The sequence below is a fragment of the Lynx canadensis genome, chromosome B2, assembly GCF_007474595.2.
Source record: "Lynx canadensis isolate LIC74 chromosome B2, mLynCan4.pri.v2, whole genome shotgun sequence".
NCBI classification, from domain to species: Eukaryota; Metazoa; Chordata; class Mammalia; order Carnivora; family Felidae; genus Lynx; species Lynx canadensis.
Window position 1 is genome coordinate 150496901 of NC_044307.1, and position 19090 is coordinate 150515990.

Consider the following 19090-nt stretch of genomic DNA (forward strand, 5'->3'; position numbering starts at 1 on the left):
TAGGGTGCTCCCGCACCAGCTCCTAGAGCGCTCCCGCACCGGCTCCTAGGGTGCTCCCACAGTGGCTCCTAGGGTGCTCCCGCGCCAGCTCCTAGAGCGCTCCCACACCGGCTCCTGGAGTGCTCCCATACTAGCTCCAGGTGCTCCCACGTTGGCTCCTAGTGTGCTCCCATGCTGGCTACAAGAGTGCTCCCACACCGGCTCCTAGGGTGCTCCCACAGTGGCTCCTAGGGCGCTCCCACACCGGCTCCTAGGGTGCTCCCGCACCGGCTCCTAGGGTGCTCCTGCGCCAGCTCCCAGAGGGCTCCCACGCTGCCTGGCCGTCGTGTGGAGCATCTTTCTCCTCAGACATTCACGTGGCTCCTACCCCTCCCTGCTTCCAGTCTTTGCTCAAACGTCAGCTTCCCAGAGAGAGACCTTCTCCCACTCCCTCAATCCGGCATCAGCACCCTCTGTCCACTCTCCACCCCCTTCACGTGCCGCTCTGCTCCTTCTTCCTTTCCTGCCATTATGTCATACGCCTATTTCTTTCCTGTTTTTCTCCTCGGCTAGAATGTACGCTCCTGAGGGCAGGGAGGTTTTGACTTCTTTAGCTTGATATGCCTGGCAAAAGAAAAGAAAGGAGATACAGCAGAATGCTTTCATTCATGACCCCGGGGGAGGCAAAGATTTCCTACATAAGACGCACAAGCCAAAAATGGTGAGCAGCAAGGACAAACAAAGATAAATTGGGCTGCGTTGAAACTCGGGACTTCTGTCCTTCAAAAGACACCGTTTGGAGGCGTGTTAAACAAGAATGACAGCGAGTCACACGGTGGGGGATGATATTTGCAAAACATGCCCCACAAAATAACCCATATCCTGAATATAAAAAAATCTGCAAATCGTGAAGAAAAAGACAACTCGATGAAAATACGGGTCAAAACCTTGAACGGGTTCTTCGCCAAGAGGGTATCCAAATGGCCAGGAAGCACGTGAAGTGCCTCAATTCGCTCGTCATCAGGGACATGGGTGTTAAATCCGCAGTGAGGCACCATAGCACATCCCCTAGAACAGCTGCATGGGAAAGGCAGCATCAGGTGTCGCTGGGCCCATGGGACGCTGCACGTCTCACACACTCCCGGTGACAGATAAATCAGTGCAGGGGCCTGGGGAAGTGGTGAGCGGCGCCCATCAAGGAGGATGGACACGCGCACGGGACATGCGGTATTACTCTAGACGTATCCCCAGCATAAGCGGGTTCACACGTTCGCCAAAATGTGTACGAGAATATTGACGCAGTGCTATCCACAACAGGCAAGTACCAGATAAGCAAGTGTGACCCCGTCACACGATGGAACACCACGCAACAGAGCAAATGAACGATTATTGTCCACAAAAACGTGAATCCATCTTACAAACGTAAGATTGAGCAAAAGAAGCTACACGTTCATAAGTCCACTTAGATTTAGAAAAAGTTCAGAAGAGAAGAAAACTAATGGCATTAGAAGGGAGGATGATGGTTACCCCCGTGGGGTGGGGTCCACAGTGAGGCAGGGGGCTTCCGACTTGGCTGCTTACATGAGCTGACACTTTGTGTATTTTCTGTATGCATGTCATACTTTAATAACTTTTACTTTTGAAAACCCTCCCACAGGGGTGCCTGGGTGGCTCAGTTGCTCAAGCGTCCGACTTCGGCTCAGGTCATGATCTCACTGTTGGGGTTGGAGCCCCACGTCGGGCTCTGTGCTGACAGCCTGGAGCCTGGAGTCTGCTGCGGATTCTGTCTCCATCTCTCTGCCCCTGCCCTACTTGCGCGGTCTCTCTCTGTCTCTCTCTCAAATATAAAATAAAACATTAAAAAATTTAAAAAAAAAAACCCTCCCACAAAGAAAACACAAAGCCCGGATATTTTGTAGTTGAGTTCCACAAAACATCCCCAGAATACCTAATTTCGATATTACATGAAGACTTTTAACAAACAGAAAAGGAAGGAAAATATTCCGATTTATTTCATGATACATGGATAACCTTGATTCCAAAGCCAGATGAGGACAGTATAAGAAAAGAAAGGCACAAATGTGCAAAAACGTAACACAAAGCATTAGCAAACCAAATCCATACATCTCTGTTCTCAGCTGGGCTCTCACAAGTGAGAGCCGGGACAAGTGAGACACATTCACGGTCAGGACGTGCAAGGACTGGAGTAGAAGAATCAAATTTATCATTTGGAGACATGATTATCAATATAGGAAACCCAGAAGAATCAACAAAGTGTCAACGATCAGATATACAACATTGATTGCATCGTTATGCAGTAAAAACGTAGTTTGAAAATATAATTTGAAAGGCATATCATAGCAACAACAATGAAAATTAAGGCACCTGGGTATAAACTGGACAAAATGTGCAAGAACTTTCTGTAGAGAATACAAAACTGAGCTGAAGACCTTCGTGAGGAAGGAAGTGCACGGAGTGACAAGCCTGCTCGCCTGCTCAGGGCTGGGAAGATGTGACCGGGCAGGGGAGCCACCCGGACTCCATGCTGTCCAGACACAGTGTCAGAGGGCCTTTTGGGGGAAATTGCCTGGCTGACTTTTTAGAAGAGCAAAGACTCAGGAAAAGCCAAGGCCAACTCTGACAAAGAACAGCCAGAATGGGGAGATCTGCTCCCCAAATGTCAAGACTAGATGGGCCATCTTTTTATTGTTACTTGATAAATTCGACCGCATTCAATAGTTACTGTTGAAGAAGTGAGAAAACAGCCCACATAGTAGAAGAAAAGATGTAGAAAAAAAGATGTGCGTGATAAAGGATTAATATCTGAAATGCACGTAAAAAGCTCCTACAAATGAATAACAAAATGGGAACGCAGGAGAAAAATGGGCAAAAGGCATGAAGCGGCATTTCCTAGAAACGGAGACACAATAAACACGAACAGTGTCCGCCCTCACAGGGCACACAGGAAGCAGGAGGCTGGTTCATCCCTGGGCCCTCTCTGTGCCTGGGGACCCGGCAGGTCCGGAGAAAAAGCTGCCTCTTCTCAGGTCGGTTTTGGCCACCTTGGGTGTAGGCTTACAGGTGGGGGCAGAGTGTGGCCTCCCTGGGCAGTGACGGGCTCCGGCCAGGCCCACTGACTAGACTTTGGACAAAGGCGCAGCATGGCTCTTCATTCCCAGGGTCCCCAGCAATCTCAAGGCCATCTCTGGAGTCATTATCTTTTCTCCCTTTTGTGGAAAGTTAGAGTGATAGTCCCATCCGGGGATGTCGATGTCAGAAATCATCAAGTGCTGTTATGGGCTGAACTGTGTCCCCCTAAATGTATATGTTGGAGTCCTAACCCCTGGGACCTGAGAATGTGACCGTATTTGGAGAGGTGGCCTTTACAAAGGTGATGAAGGTAACATGAGCTCACTGGGCTGGGCCAGCGCCCAATGTGACCCGTGTCCTTACAAGGAAAGGAGGTTGGGACACAGAGAGGCATGGAGGGAGACCACTGTGGACACAGGGAGAAGATGGCCGTCTACACACCAAGGAGAGAAACCTCAGAAGGAGCCAGCCCTGCCCACGGCTGGATCTTAGACTTGGAGCCTCCAGGAGCAGAAGACAATAAATGTCTGTCGTGTAAGCCACCTGCTGCGGGGTGCGTTGTTATGACAGCCTCCCAAGAGTAACATTCGTTGTGCGCCTGTGTATGTGAAGCTTTACAGCAGGCGTTTCCAGATTCCTTAGCTTGCTGCACCAAAGGATCCTTGAGGGTGACTTTGCAGTAAAGTGACCGAGCAGAAATAGTGATGAAGAGGAGAATTCTTTCCCGCTTTCCCGGCCCTCGGGCTGGTTTAAGTCCTACGTAAAAGGATTCAGAGATTCCCTTTCAATCACTGCATCTTTCAACAGCACAGCAAGCGTGGGTCTTGGGGTTGAGCGGCCAGGAGAGGGGACCGAGAACTCGGTCGTGGATGGTGGGAACATCTTGGCGACAGGAGGAAGGGCACGCGGTCGGGAACGTCCCCACCAAAAGAGCGGCAGGTGCACGTTAAAGCTGTGTTCTCGAGAGAGACCGTGTTAGAGGGGAAGCCATCCAAGCGATGAGAGGTTCGTTTGAGGCTAATGGGGCTCACAGCCCTTCCAGGGTCTCAGAGACCAGAGCAGATGCTGGGGACTACTCTGTAACTTAAGTGACGAAAGCCAGGCCCCCGTCTGCGATATTGGCCCACCGTCTGAGTGTGTTAACGACAGCCTGGGGGGCTGTGTGCGTCTTTTCAAAGCTCAAGGCAGGCAGCTCGTAAGTGGTGTTCAAGGAGCCTGAGCGTAGAGCTGCAGCCGAGGTGGGCTGGGGGAGCAGGGGGGCTGCAGGGCAGAGGCGTGCAGGGGTCTCACAGGCTCTGGGTGCCCGCCAATCCTGTGCTGAGAACTTGATTTCCCAGGAACCCTGGTGCTGGCAATGGAGCACCCTGGACGCGGGAAGCAGATATTTCCGTCACGGCAGTTATTTGCCATCCTGCAAATTCGACATCGCCGTTCTGATTTAGGCAACCGCCTCACGTCTGCTTGGGGTGAGTCGCTTCTGCAGAGCCCGAACACCTGCAGGTCAAAATGCAGAATTCCTGTACTGGTAACGGGGCGGCGGGAGCGGGGGGGGGGGGTTCGCTCTGGTCCGCTGACGTCCCACAAGGACACCGGCCCCCTGACCGGTCCTGCAGGAGCAGCCAACCCCCTGCTCTGCCTTCAACAGCCCAGGAACCCCAACAGCAATGAGAAGCTTTAAGACCCAGAAACTGAGGTTTTTCTTTTTTTTTCATAACAGGAAAATCATGAAGGTCACTCCGAGCCTCGTTTGCAAAGCAGGCTGGTCCATGATAAAGGCCTTCTTTTTTGTTTTTAATTTTTTTTAACGTTGATTTATTTTTGAGACAGACAGAGAACAGAGGAGGGGCAGAGACAGAGGGAGACACAGAATCCGAAACAGGCTCCAGGCTCCGAGCTGTCAGCACAGAGCCCGACGCGGGGCTTGAACTCACGGACCGCGAGATCATGACCTGAGCCGAGGTCGGAGGCTCAACCGACTGAGCCACCCCGGCGCCCCAGGCCTTCTTTTTTAATCTCCTTTCTTGGCCTAGTTAAAAGAAAAACAAAACACGAAAGCCCGTGAGCATGAACTACAGACCCTGCAGCGTCTGGGAGAACGCGGGGAGAAGCGAGCAGATGGCAGCGGCTCCGGGAGAGGAGGGGCGGTGTCGCCCGCGTCCCAGCAGCTGGCCGCACCTCTGGACGGGGCGCCAGGGCAGGGCTGGGCCGGAGAGCCGCGTTTCAGGGCGCTGTGAGCGGACGCGTGCTGCCCTGCCAGAGGTGCAGAGGTGCCAGTTCCCCAGCCCCGCCCGGTAGGGACGCAACCCAGGCGGGTGACAGATTCCCGACGTGGGGCCGAGAGCGACGGGAGCGCGGGGCTCCGGAATGGGAGGCGTTTGGATTGCCGCCTGCAAAGATGACCGATCACAAGCCGACATCCTTTCTGGTCCCGATCTTTGCAGCCGTAAAAACCGTGAGTCGAAAACAGCGGCGGGGAGGTCTTCCTCCAGGGTTTATGCCTGGACGGGCCGGTCGGGCTGAGTGCCGTGGTCCTTTTCGGCAAAGGCGAGTTCACTTGTTAGGAAGAAACGCTTCAAACCGTTCCCTCTTCCGACATTTGCAGGACCTTCCATCCGAGAGGGGTTGTGACTCCCAGCGTTCCGCATCTTTTCCGAGCCTCTGCGCCTTCCGCCCTTCTGTCTACGCAGCTCATCTTTTGCAAAAGCAGCAGCAAAAGTTGTTAGAGTTTTAGGATCGGGGCATGTCTGTTGTTTAACGCAGCCATTATTAAAAATTAAGTTGTAAAAATTTTCAATCACGTAAGTTAGGTTTTGAGTGAACAGCGACACAAAACGCGTCCTTTGCTGCGATTCTCCGACACGTCCGCGTCCGTGGTTCTGAGCGCGCTCACACGTGGGTGTCTGTGGGGAGACGGTCGAGGGACCGCTACGCATCCATCCCAACCACGTGCTCAGGGCGCGCTGGCCGCTTGACATCAGCCACGAGCCGGCTCCGCAGGGACTGGCCCGCGCTACAGCTTCCGGCCGGGTTTGTGATTCTGCCTCTTGTCCGGACTTAGGAACGTGCCGGAGAAGGGTGAGCATCGCAGATTGCCACGTGGGCCGTGGAAGCACCTACGGTGCCCGTGCGGGTCAGAGCAGACCACGGATCAGGTCAACGACAACGACTTTACGGGGAAAGGAGCAGACTGGCGTGTGATGTCACGAGTCAGACCACGGTCCCACAGAGTCCGACGCGAGCATCCCGTGGGAGTAAATGCGCCGCGAGGGATCTATGACACACCCTCCTGCGTCCTTTGTCATCGGATGTAAACCGTGTGTGACACACTCTTCAGACCATTAGACTTCCGACCAGCATAGGTGTTTTGTATGCGCATGTTGTTGGGAAAGGTGTGATTCGGTATTTATCAGCACACTCTAGATACATACACGTGCAGACTAAAGACGCGTATGTGACTCAAACTCCTCTGATTCCAGCTACCAACACCCACGAAACGTACCATGATGGAGGGCAGGAGCCCCACGAACCGGGCTATGCCCCTGGGCCCTCTGTGCAGAGGTCTCTGAGGTCTGGGACCCGGGCCACGCCCCGGGATTCTGACTCAGTACATCTGGGGGCCCTGCTGTCACCAGGGTCTCTGAGCGGAGCCACGTGCCCCGAAGGGCAGGCATCACCTCCTGATGGACAGTGAGTGTGTTAGTGGGGCTTCTCCAGGGAAACAGAGCCCGTGGAAGATTATACATATTATGAAAGGAGATTTATAGGAATTGGCTCACAGGACCGTGGGGGTGGAAAATTCCCACCATCTGCTGTCTGCAAGCTGGAGACCGGGAGGCTCGGGTGCATTCAGTGCGGGCATGGGGGCCTGAGGAGCGGGAAGCCCACGGTGTGAACCCCAGAAGATGGCAGGGGGCCCCCGGCTGAAGCAGCGGGGCAGGAAAAAGGGGGCAAGGCCCCTGCCTCTTCCGCCCTGTTCAGAGCCTCCAAGGATGGTTTAATCTGGGCACCCCGGATCGTGGCCGGCCAAGTGGACGTGTGAAATTAACCGCCGTGCCGAGCGAACTCCACAGCCCCAGAGACTCACATCAAGCCCCTGTGACGTTCCCGAATGGAAAGTAAAATTTAGGAGATGTAAAAACTGAGTCTGCCCACGGTCAAGTTTCTGTCTAAATTACGTAAAGGAAGTGATCGGTCTCCAATTTGATTCGCTTTCCCATGCCCCGGGGATTCATGTTTTTCTCTGACATTTCCCTGCCTCCCATCCCAGGACCCGAGCAAGAAGCGAGGACCGGGTTAGAGCTTGTCTGACGGCGAGCCTCCCGTAGGCTGAGCCCCACCTGCCCCCCGAGAGCAGCTCCCACCAGGCACGTGACCGCACAACAAAATGTCCGAGTCTTGAGAAAGCATTTTACTAGAAATCTCTTCCAATATTTACATTGTCTCTAAAGAATGACAAACTAACATCAACGGTGGATTAAAATATTTTTTAATGTTTATTTAATTATTTTGAGATACAATGTGTGTGTAAGCAGGGCAGGGGCAGAGACAGAGGGAGAGAATCCCAAGCAGGCGCTTGAGCTGTCAGCACAGAGCCCGACGTGGGGCTTGAACTCACGAACCCTGAGATCATGACCTGAGCCAAAATCAAAAGTCAGGTGCTTAACCAACTGAGCCACCCAGACGCCCCGGATTAAAATATTTTCAAAATAATGACCTGGTTGAGAAGCAGGGTGTGTGTGAATAAAAACTGAACGCGATGCCTGTGCGGTCCCTGCGCCTGCAGCCCCCTCCCCCCAGAGTCTGGGCCGGCACTCGGGGTCCTGCCAAGGCTACGAGAAACAGGGGGCGCGGGGGGCGCAGGCAGGCAGACCGTGGCGCTGGGGCCAGCGGGTGCCGTGTGGGTGCCACATACCCACCCGGATCCCCTCTGTTTGTCTTCCCCTTCTGGGGGCTCATCCTTCCGGGGCCTGACGTGGGTGTGCCCAGGCCACGGGGACAGAACGGTGCTGCAGTTGTGTCCGGGAGAAGCGCCCTCTTCTTTCGTGTAGAAAAGGAACAGCCTTGTCCCGCTGGCACGAGAGGACAGCGTCCAGGAGGGAAGGAAGGACCCAGGACCAAACCCTACTCTCCGCCTCGGTCGGCACCTGGCCTGGGGACAGGCAGACGGGTAGGGCGATGGGGGGTGATGAGGGAGGAGGAAGGGCCCCTGCCTGTTGCTCTCCTCCTCCTGACAAACCGCTGCTCCGATGGACTGCCCCCTCTGCTGAGTCGCGATCCAGAAGGACGGGGAGGCGACCGCAGGTCTGGGTGCTCTGAATCCGGCCTGGACCTGGGACACCTCCGCACGAGGCACCGTCCCCCCACAGCTGCTGTCCCGGAGGCAGGATTTGGCTCCGGGTCCCAAATCTGTCTGGCGCTCGGGGCCGCTGTCCCCACCGCTGCCCTCGGGGTTGGATGGGGTCCTTTTGGTTCATTCATTCGAAGCATCCATTCAACTTTTTTTTTTCTTTTTTGGTTTTTTAAATACCCTTTTCTACACGCTGGTCTGTAAGTCGCCCTTGGTTTGACCTCTCAGCGCCTCAGGTCACCCGCAGGCAGGGTCCAGGAATCTGCTTCTCTGACTTAGCGGCCTCCACCTTGCCGGCCACTCCCCTTTCCCAGGCATATGGACGGCTTCCAATTGCTCGTTATTGCTACTAATCCTGTCCACACGTCCCTGGCCACTCATGGGAGGGTTGCCCAGGTTGTCCACAGCACTGGAGACACATCGGAGCCCCGCGAGCACAGCATCCTGGGAGAGGACGAGGCAGGCGAGCCCTCAGGCAGCTGGATGTGGGACACTAAAGCGTAACCCGTCCTGTTACCTGAATGACAAAGGACCCCCCTCCCCCCCTTCTCCCTTCACACAGCGACTTCCTTACCATGAAATTTCAACCAGCTGTGTTTCTCTTTCAAAAGTGCTCTCCTCTTGTCGGCTGAGTGATTACTGACCTCAAATCTGCCTCAAGGGACAAAAAACGTTCATAGAAAGGAGCAGAGATGGGTATTCCCACAGGGCAAATTAAATATAGAAGTGTACTATTGAAAAGCACTTTGGGGGGGCTAAAGCCTCTGTGTCTACACGTCCAAACACAGCGTGTTCTTTGTTATACTTGAGAGAATCCCTTTACAAATTGGGAATGTGGAAGGATTTCTAAAATATTTCTCCCAAATCCCAAATTCACAAAAGATGAGACCGATAAGTTTGACCACATAGAAATTTTTTAAATCTTCACGGCAAAAGGAAAAGGGCATAGATCAAAGTAAAGACAAAGAAGCAACTGAGAAAAACATCTGTGGTTTACATCACAGTCAAAGGCTAACCTTCCTAATATATGAGATCATAACTGATGAGACGGAAGGAAGGAGGGAGGGAGGAAGGAAGGAAGGAAGGAGGGAGGAAGGAAGTCAACCATCCAGTAGTAAAGTAGCCCGTAGATACGAACAGATATTTCACAGCAAAGGAAATGCAAACGGCTCTTAAATTTATGAAGAGGGGCTCGAGCTTATTCACAACAATCAAAGTGTCGACGACACTACACTCCTGGTTTGGCTCCGTCAGATCGGTGGGAGCGGACGGACGGCACGCCGCTGGGGATGCCGTGCTGGACCGTGTACGTGTGAACCGGCACAAACCTTTGGAGAGTAACTCACAGCATCTCTCAAAATTATGAATGCATATGCCTTTTGACCTGAAAGATTCCACTTTAGGGATTTTTTTTTTTTTGAGATACACTTGCTCGCATGTCAAATGGCACGAAAGTAGTAATTTCCCCTGGCACCTGAGCTACAGTACTGACCGACGGAACGCCACCCATGGAGGCCCAGTCAGTACAGTACCGTGGCTCCCCAGAAGCAAATGTTTTCAGCTCTCCTACTGTTTCTTCTGCTGGGTTCCTCCGTATTTCTAAGTAAGCTTGTTTCCAGTGTTGCTCAGTTAGTCTCGTACTTCTCCATGAGTGTGTTGGCTGTTGGTGTTTAGTAAACAGCTCTTATCAACAACAACAAAAACAACAAAGTTTCTTTTCACTTCTTGAGTTTGAATTCTACGCTGCCATGCAATTTCATCAACCCATCTTGTGGTACCTCCTGAGATGCTCACAGGAATATTCTTCCAAAGTGCATTAATGTGATTTACAAATTAATGCCTTTTCTAATGTAGAAGCATCTTGGTAGTTGTCTCCCCGTTCAATCACGACGCGATCTTTCGGATTACTTTTAGTTTGGTTTGAAATCCGTGGATTCACTGACCGATAGATGTTTGTTCGTACGTGAAATTGATCTATGTATTTTTTATATCATTCTGCATCTAGTTAGAAGCAAAGTTGTATTAAGCTTATGAAAGAAATGGTCAGCCTGATGCCTTTCTCCTTTTTGGAGAAGAAATTGTATAAAATAAGGAATATCGGGGCATGTGGTGGCTCAGTCGGTCAAGTGTCTGACTTCGGCTCAGGTCACGATCTCACAGTTCGAGGGTTTGAGCCCCGTCAGCTTCCTGCTGTCAGCGCAGGGCCAGCTTCAGATCCTCTGTCTTCCTCTCTCTCTGCCCCTCCCCTGCTTGTGCGTGTGTGTGTGTGTGTGTGTGTGTGTGCTCTCTCTCTCTTTCTCTCCATCTCAAAAATAAATAAAAATAAAATAAAACAAGGAATTATCTGTTTCTTAGTAAGTTGAGGAATCAATAAGAAAGATCTCCAAGATAAATATTTTAAATAAAAATGACAGAGCGATACACTACTTTTTTATTGCGGTAAAATACACATAACAAAATTCACTCTCATCGCGATGTTTAAGCGTGTCGTTCCGGGGCGCTGGCCTGCGTTCACGCTGCTGTGCGCCCGTCACCACCGCGCGTCTCCGGGACCCTCATCTTCCCTGAGACTCCGTCTCCATTAAACTGTGACTCTCCCGTCTGCCTTCCCCTCCCCTCCTGGCACGCACCCTTCTATTTTCTGTCTCTAAGAATTTGACAACTTTGGGTCCCTCGTGTGATAGAATCACACAGTATTTGGTTTTTTGCAAGTGGCTTACTTCACTCAGCATAGTGTCCAGATTCACCCGTGTTTGAGTCACACTTTAGCCGCGACCCTGAGCATGATGGGAGCGACTGTCCCCTCCTCCCTGCCTCCTTCCTGCCCCTCCCCCGGGCGGCGCCCCCCCTCCACCAGCTGCTACGCCAACCCTTACCTCCCCCCTCACGCCCCCGACCCAGCTTACCCCGCTGCCCCACGTCACCTGAGACGAGTTCCTGGACCTGCCCCTCTGGGCCGCACCTCGAGGACGCCTCCGTCCTGCCCGCTGAGCTCCTGTCATCCACGGAGGCCCAAGCGCTCTTGCTGCTGACGCCTTCGCGGACGGGACGGTCACTGCGTCCTCTGCCAGCCGGGCAGACTGTTGTACCGCCTCGACACTCAGGACTGTACTGTCCTCACCCGCGGGCCCGCGCCACGTCAGCCCCTCGCCCGCGTGGCCGTCCGGGGGGGCCGCCCTGCACCGAGCGAAGGACCCAGCGCAGCCCCCCGCGGGACGCAGGTGGGGAGGCTGGTCAGACACTTCCTGCCCCCCCTTCCCGCCGGGGGCTCGGGTCCTACAGCTGTTAACACGCAGATCTGAACAGACCCGAGCTCAGTTTGAGCACAAACATTCCCCTTGGCTGGCTCCCAAAGGTTCTTAGGAGAGCCTGCAATTTGCACTCATTTATAATCTCACCACTGATTTGCAATCTCTCCTCATTTTCTTCTTTTAGGCTGAGTTTCTCCCCACACGCCTGGTCGTTACTTTAGATCATGTTAGCCTCCCGATGCAAAGTCACGGGCGTTGTGAATTTTCACGAATTCTTTCCAAGAGGAATCGTGTAAACACGGGCTTTGTCTCAACCTTTTCACAAAGCAGCATAGGTGAGCCTGGACCAAGTAATTCTGAACTTCATTTTCTCACGTGTGAATGGGATTAATAGCACTGATCTGGGTGCTGCCCCGAGGGTTAAATGAAACGGCACACAGGCCCCGCTGCTCCGGCCTCAGTCCCAGACGCGGAGGCGCCGGGGAAGCCGAGGCAAAGCTGTGGACCCCAAAACCTGATGCCGCGGACCCCAGAACCTCAATGCCGTGGACCCCAGAACCTCGACGCCATGGACCCCAGAACGTGATGCCACGGACCCCAGAACCCGACCCCGTGGACCACAGAATCTGATGCCATGGACCCCAGAACCTCGACGCTATGAACCCCAGAACCCAACACTATGGGCCCCAGAACCTGACACCGCGGACCCCAGAACCTGACACACGTTAACAGATAGACGTATTTACGGCTGAGACAGCAGTGGAGAGGGGACGAGAGGAAGAATCCCGGCATGGTGGATGGCGGTCTACAAGAGGGACACGGCCTGTCACCAAGACGGGACGTACACGCCAGTCTCACCACACTGGGAACCGATGGCTCCCAGGCACGTGAGCTCCAGGGAAACGTGAGGGGAAATCTGGAAGGCAGAACGCTCTGTTTAACAAACACCGGACATAAAGGCAGCACGTCACGTGTGCCGAGAGTTCCTGAAAGTTCTAGAAAGCAGGAACCGGCACGTGGATGTGCCCTCCCACGTTCCCAGCAGCATCACTCGCCGCGGCCGAAAGGTGGAAACGGCTCAAGAGCCCGTCGACGCAGCAGCGGGTGAGCACGGGGCGATGTATTGTGCAATGGAATGTTATTCAGCCTCAAAGAGGAGCCCGTCGGAGCCTACTTCAAGGGAGCGGGAGGGATTCCGGGTCAGGGGCTGGGGTGGGGGTAGGGTCTGGAGCGGCTAGAGCGTCCGGAGAGCGTGGACGCACGACTCGCCCGTCCCGAGGGACGCTCCAGAGGAGGAAGAACCGCAGACAGAAGAGATAAAATCCACTGACCCACAGCTGGGCTGTGAGATCGCTGCCCGTGCAAATGTCATTCTCCGTCCTGAGTGTCCCATGTCTGCCCTGTCCACCCCGCATCTGTCCCCGCCCCACCCCCCACCCCCCCGACATCAGCAGAGGCCCAGGCATGCACAGGTCTTCTGTCCTGGTCACCTGCTGCTTCCCCGGCCACAGACACCGGGCGGGCTGGCCGTGAGCCAGGAAGGAACAGGGGTCACGAGAGCCGGTGGGGACCCCCCCCCCCCCGCCCGGCCGCCCGGAGCCCGGCGGGGCCCATGTTTCCAGCAGCCCGGCCTCCGTCTGCTCCAGGGCCCGCCTCCCCGGGCCTCGTGTTGACTGTGCCTCCAGCACCTGCCGGGGAGGCGGGCCGTGTCCGCCTGTATGCCCTCCGCCCTCGGGCCCCTCAGCGCCTCCCGCTCCGTGTTCGCCGTGAGCTGGTGTTTTCACCGGCGCCGGAGGACGGCCGGGTTTTCAATGCGTGCGAAGCAGAGATGGAAGCAAAAGGAAGGTCACGTCAAGGTCAAGCCGACGGGGTGTGTGAGCCGCTCGGTCCCTCCTGTGCCCTTCTCCCAAATCCCCCGCAAGGAACCAGGAGGAGCCTGACCGAAACGAGGGCTGACGACAGGACCTCCAGCCCCCGGTGTCAAAGGTTTTCCAAAGCCAAACAGAGGTTGTGAAAGCCGTCGGGACCTCGGCCTCCCGCCCCCTCACATTCCAAGAGGGACTCTCCGTCCTGAAGAATGTGCTGCCCGGAGCCCGTAGGGTCAGAAATGTGACCGATTGCCTTTGGAAGCTGGTGTTCACATCACCCGCCGAGCGCGCCTCGCAGCTGAACGGCCTCGTCCCCTCTGGCGCGTTGGGCTGGGACAGGACGGCCCGTGGCCTCCGCACGTGGGCTGAGCGGAGGAGGGGCAGGCGTGTTCCCAGCTGGGACCCCCCCCCACCTCCTATCCTGGGCGCACACATCCAGCCCGCGGGGCTGGCGCCCACCGTGAGGACGTTAGCTGGGGCCGTGCGGGGTGCGGGCTGCCGCTGGCCTTGGAGTTACTGCCCAGCCGGGCGTGGTCATGAGCATCCACCCGGACTGTTTCCCTGAGGACTGGAGAGGGCGGGACAATGGGCACTTGCCGATGTTTCCTGATGGAGGGGTCACCGAGGAGAAACACAGTGGCTCCTGCTGTACCTTGGAGGGAGCTGGGGGTGGGGGGAGGGCTCCTGGGGTTCCCCTTCCTGCTCAGGGCAGTGAGTCCCCTAGAAGACTGGGTTCCCGCAGGACGGTGTGGATTGGAGGAGGCCCCGGAGGGGCACTGGGTCCCGGGGGCTGTGCCTTCTCACTGGAGCACGTGGGTCGTCCTCGGAGGAAGGGAGAGCCGCTCCACACTGTACGTTCCCTGGCAAGTCGAGGACGTTTTTTTGGGGTAATTTTTTTTCATTTATTTATTGACTTTGAGAGAGAGAGTGTGCAAGCAAGCAGGGGAGGGGCAGAGAGAGATGCGGAGAGAATCCCAAGCAGGCCCCACACTGTCAGCACAGAGCCCAACACAGGGCTCGAACCGATGAACCATGAGATCATGACCTGAGCCGAAACTAAGAGTCAGATACTCAACTGACTGAGCCTCCCAGGCGCCCCTAGGGTAGGTTTTTAAAAGCATGCAGCCCCACCCCCGCTTTCGTGGGCACAGATAATCCCTTCTTGCTCTATAATTTCCTCTTTCGCATTCAAAATAAAGTGAACAGAAGATAAAAATAAATACATCATTGTTGAAAGAGAGGAAGAATTGTAAGGTAAAATACACCAGCAGGTCAAGTAGAGTACAAGAAAAGGTCAAGAAGACAAGCATAATACAGTTATTTTGTTCGCTAAGAACAAAACACACGCTCTAGGAGTGGCCTTGGCCAAGCCTGAAAGTCTTAAAGCAGGTGGGAAATCTTTCAAGGCAGCGACATCCAAGAGAAGTATAATGCAGGCCACTCATAATTTTATACCTTCTAGGAGTTGTGTTAAAAAAGTAGAAACAGCTGAAATTGCTTTTTTATGTTTATTTATTTTTGAGAGAGAGAGAGGGAGGGAGACACAGAATCAGAAGCAGGCTCCAGGCTCCAAGCTGTCAGCACAGAGCCCGATGCAGGGCTCAAACCCATGGACAGCGGACCATGTGACCATGACCTGAAGTGAAGTCAGCCACTTAACCGACTGAGCCACCCAGGGGCCCCAGCTGAAATTAATTTTAAAATTAATTAATCTCAATATATTGTGCAACTCAGTGTCTCCGGATGCCCTCGTGTCAGTGTGTAATGAGTACAAAGTGCGTGATGAGGTATTGTACGTGTGTCTCAGCTCGGAGCAGCCACTCTCAAGGGCTCAGTAGTCAAGTGTGGGGACGAGTGGCACCAGATCCGATTGCTCGGTCTCAGCACGAAGGGTGGAGGCTCCGGTTCCGTGTGGCAAACGGAAGGTTCTCCGGCACCGACCAGAGGCTCTGGCGAACAGGCATCTGACGTGGGGGAGGGGAGCAGGCTAGAACCACCAGAGAAGGGGCGTCTCCACCCCTCCATGGGGGGCGTCCTTCCCGCGAGGGGCACTCCCTGGGTCCCAGACTCAGGGTCCAGCTGACAATGTGATTCTGTGGATTGTCATTCACGTTTCTTTGATTAGTAGTGAAATTAAACAATTCTCCCTGGCTTATGGCTTATTTTTATTCCTGATTTTATGCTCGGAACCAAATTACAGAATTAGGAGACTACTACATAAAATTCACTTGGAATTAAGATGGGAGGGAGAGAAGGAGGGGCAGGGAGACAGGAGGGAGAGAGAGAGAGACCACAGGGGCAAGAGTCAGAGGCATGGGTGATGTTAACCAGGAACCCATATCCATATTCTGAACGAGCAGACGCTTTCCTGTCGCTGAGGCTCAGCCCTCCCCGCACCCACACCCTGAGCCGTGTGACTTGGGACTTTCCCCGCTACAGGAAGCACATATTTCTTGGTCCTGTTGGTATTGATTTGAGCCACATGGCTTGCTTTGCTCTTGAACATCTCCCGTAGGCACCGGAGGACGTGGCCGCAGTAGCCGGTCGCAGAGGAGAGGCCTCTTCGCTGACCGCGGCCCTGCAGCTCGAGGCTGTGCTAGCCCGTGAGCAGGACAGCACACGCTCATGATCGTTCCCCATTGGGTGGGGCGGCTTGTTACAAAGCATTGGCGACAGCTGACCAGCAGTGCTTGTGTAGACGCTGGAGACACAGTGCGCGAATATACGACACGGCAATATGCGCACGTTCTCCCGAAGCTAGCAAACACGTGAGGGTCAAGGCAGAGTCCGGGGGAAAGTCACCCACACGCATGCACCCTGGCGAATTCTCTTCATCCCCCCACGTGGAAGGCGACTCCACGACGCTCCCACGCGGGAGGGGAGACCATCAGACTGCCACCGAGGTCCTTGTGGAGACCCTCGATTTCAGAAGCAGTGGTTACAGAGATTTTGAGAGAAAGAGCGGAAGTATCAGAATTCTACACTCAGCCAGACTCTTGTTTGCTTTGAGAGCAAAAGAAAGATATTTGCCACCCAGGCACTCTTTGTGAAAGCGAAAGCATTCCTCAGTGAAATATACCACCCACACCAAAAGTGAAAGAAAACTCCCCACAGATCTAGAGGCCAGCTCCAAAATCCATTCTTTCTCCACCGCCCCCCTTTTCCGGAAATACGTTCCGAGAGGCATTAGACTCCCGAGATGGTCACAAGAGTAGGGTTTATTGGTCGGATCCGCGTGGGAGACAAGGCCCTGTCCTCACGGCATCCAGTCACCTAGTCTGGTGGCTGCTGGCCGCCGTGGCACGATTACGGCCACGATGCCACGGGTGAGGAAAGCTGGCGATTCTCACAGGTCCCACGGCTGGCGAGTAACGGGCGGGGGGGGGGGGGACACTGCCGGACACTGCTTTCCGACGTGAGGCCCCGCGGCATCCACACCGCCCCGAACGCGTACTTCTCGGCCGTTCTGTCTGCACGAGGGACGCTCAGGGAGCCACAAACCGAAACAAAATGTCCGCGTGTTGTCTCCGCCTGCCCAGCGTCCCGCTTCTGTTGTGTCCTTCCCAGCTCCGTGTGTGTCCCAGGGATGAGGGTGTGATGTGCTCGAGGCCGGGCCCCGGAGGGGGCAGGGACACGGGCTGGGATCCCGAGTGACGTTTCCCGAGCGCTATTTTGGCCAACGGGGAAGATGTGTTGCCTGTAGGGTTGTAAGATGTGGCCCACGGGATGCCAGCGGCTGGCGGCCACGCCCCTGACGAGGGGACAAAGCCCTGCGCTCAGCTGTACGCGTACCTCCTGGACGTGGGGCTCTCCGGGGCCATTTCCTCTGTTGGGTGCTCCTCGGAGGGGTGGCCCATCGCGGTAGGGAGACGTTGTGGGAGACCGCGGTGGGAGCCACCCCTCGGGGTGCGGTAGCTACCGGAGCAAACAGCTCCCTAATCCGTCCGCCCCGAGCTCTGCCAAATTGTAATTGTGCTCGTGGGCTCTGGGGGCTGACGGCAGCCCGTGACAGCCGGCAAGAAGACCGGGACCTCTGGACACCTCGGTCCCAACCACGAGGAGCCACCTTGTGCCGGCCACCTGGGGGGGTGCGGGGCAGGAAGAGGACCCATATCAGACAGGGAGGCCGCCCTGCGCCGAGCACCCGGCACAGGGGGTCCGACCCAGAGCCGGGGACAGGGTGAGATCACAAATGCACAGCGTGGAAGGTCACACCGTGACCACTTGCCATGCAGCACCCTGGGAGGGAAGGGCTCTCAGGCCTCCGCTGACGGGGGGCCGGCCGCTCCGGGATGGACCCACTTTCCACCTCCGCCCCCAGTAGCTGCCACTGAGTCCCCGGCCACCAACCCCCACCCCCCAAAAGGGTTCATTTTTAAAGAGGATCCAGAAATCCAAATAAAAAAAACAAAAAAAAAAAAAAAGAAAAGTATATGAGGGCATATTCCAGAGAAGAGGCGGACTGTCACCGTAACAGGACTACACGTGACCCAGCTTTCTTCCACCGAGGCTCCTCTACACCTTGAGTCACGGTCCCTCCTCGAGCTAATTTTCAGGAATCGCCACTTCGGCACGCGTATGCCATGTCCCCATATCGATGGCCTGCCCGGGCCCCACTCCCGTGAGAGGCAATGAGATGTTCGCCAGGAAACCTGGGGAGCCATTTCTACAAAATACGTTCCATAGGGTGTGAGCCACACAAAGGGCTTTAAAAAAGCGTGTGGTCCGTCAAAGGAGTTGTTTTTTTCAAGATTCCCAATATACATAAGCATGTTACAGGCTCCCAGGGGCTCCGCATTGAAAGCAAACAAAAGCGAAGTATCTGTCCCCTTCGCTTGACCACACGCCTCCCCAGGTCATTGAACAGAGAGCCCCCCGTTCTCAGCAGCCCTGTGGCCGACCCAACTACGGACGGGGGTGTGTTTTGCACAGTTTATAAGCCTCCCCGGCAGCCCGCAAGTCCCCGCAAGCCTCGTGTGGCTGAGTTCCCTTCGTGGGTGGGAGACACCTGCAGGCGGTCCCACTGAGGCAAGAGTCTGACGGGCTAAAGAAAATGCCTCTCGTTTGTACTTTTAACAGACCCAAGATGGGGGCACAGACAGAAAGGATGTGGGGTGGGCTGGTAACTGCATTAAGTTTGGTGGCCTAAACTCTCCTGCTAGAAGGCAGAAGCCGTCAGGATAAAGAGCCAAGGCCCCCGGACGCCGTGTGCAAGAACCACACTTGAAACACAAAGATGCAAGTACGTTAGACGCAAGGAGATGGACACAGAGACGCTGTGTGGACGGGAATCCCAGGAAAGCTGAGCAGCTCTATTAATAGCCTCAAAGCAGATGTGCCTAATAATCGTTTCGAAGCAGATGACGCAAAGCCTGACAGCCGAGAGAAGAAAAAATGAAGGCACAGCGTGAGCTTCCGTGACTGCTCGACAGAGAAAGGGCGAGCACTCGGAGGCCTGAGGAACACCGCACCCCGCCTCGCCCCGCTGACACGGGCATCACAGTCGTGCACGGATTAGGGGAGACCGCCTTCTGGGCTGTAAAACAGGTCTCCGT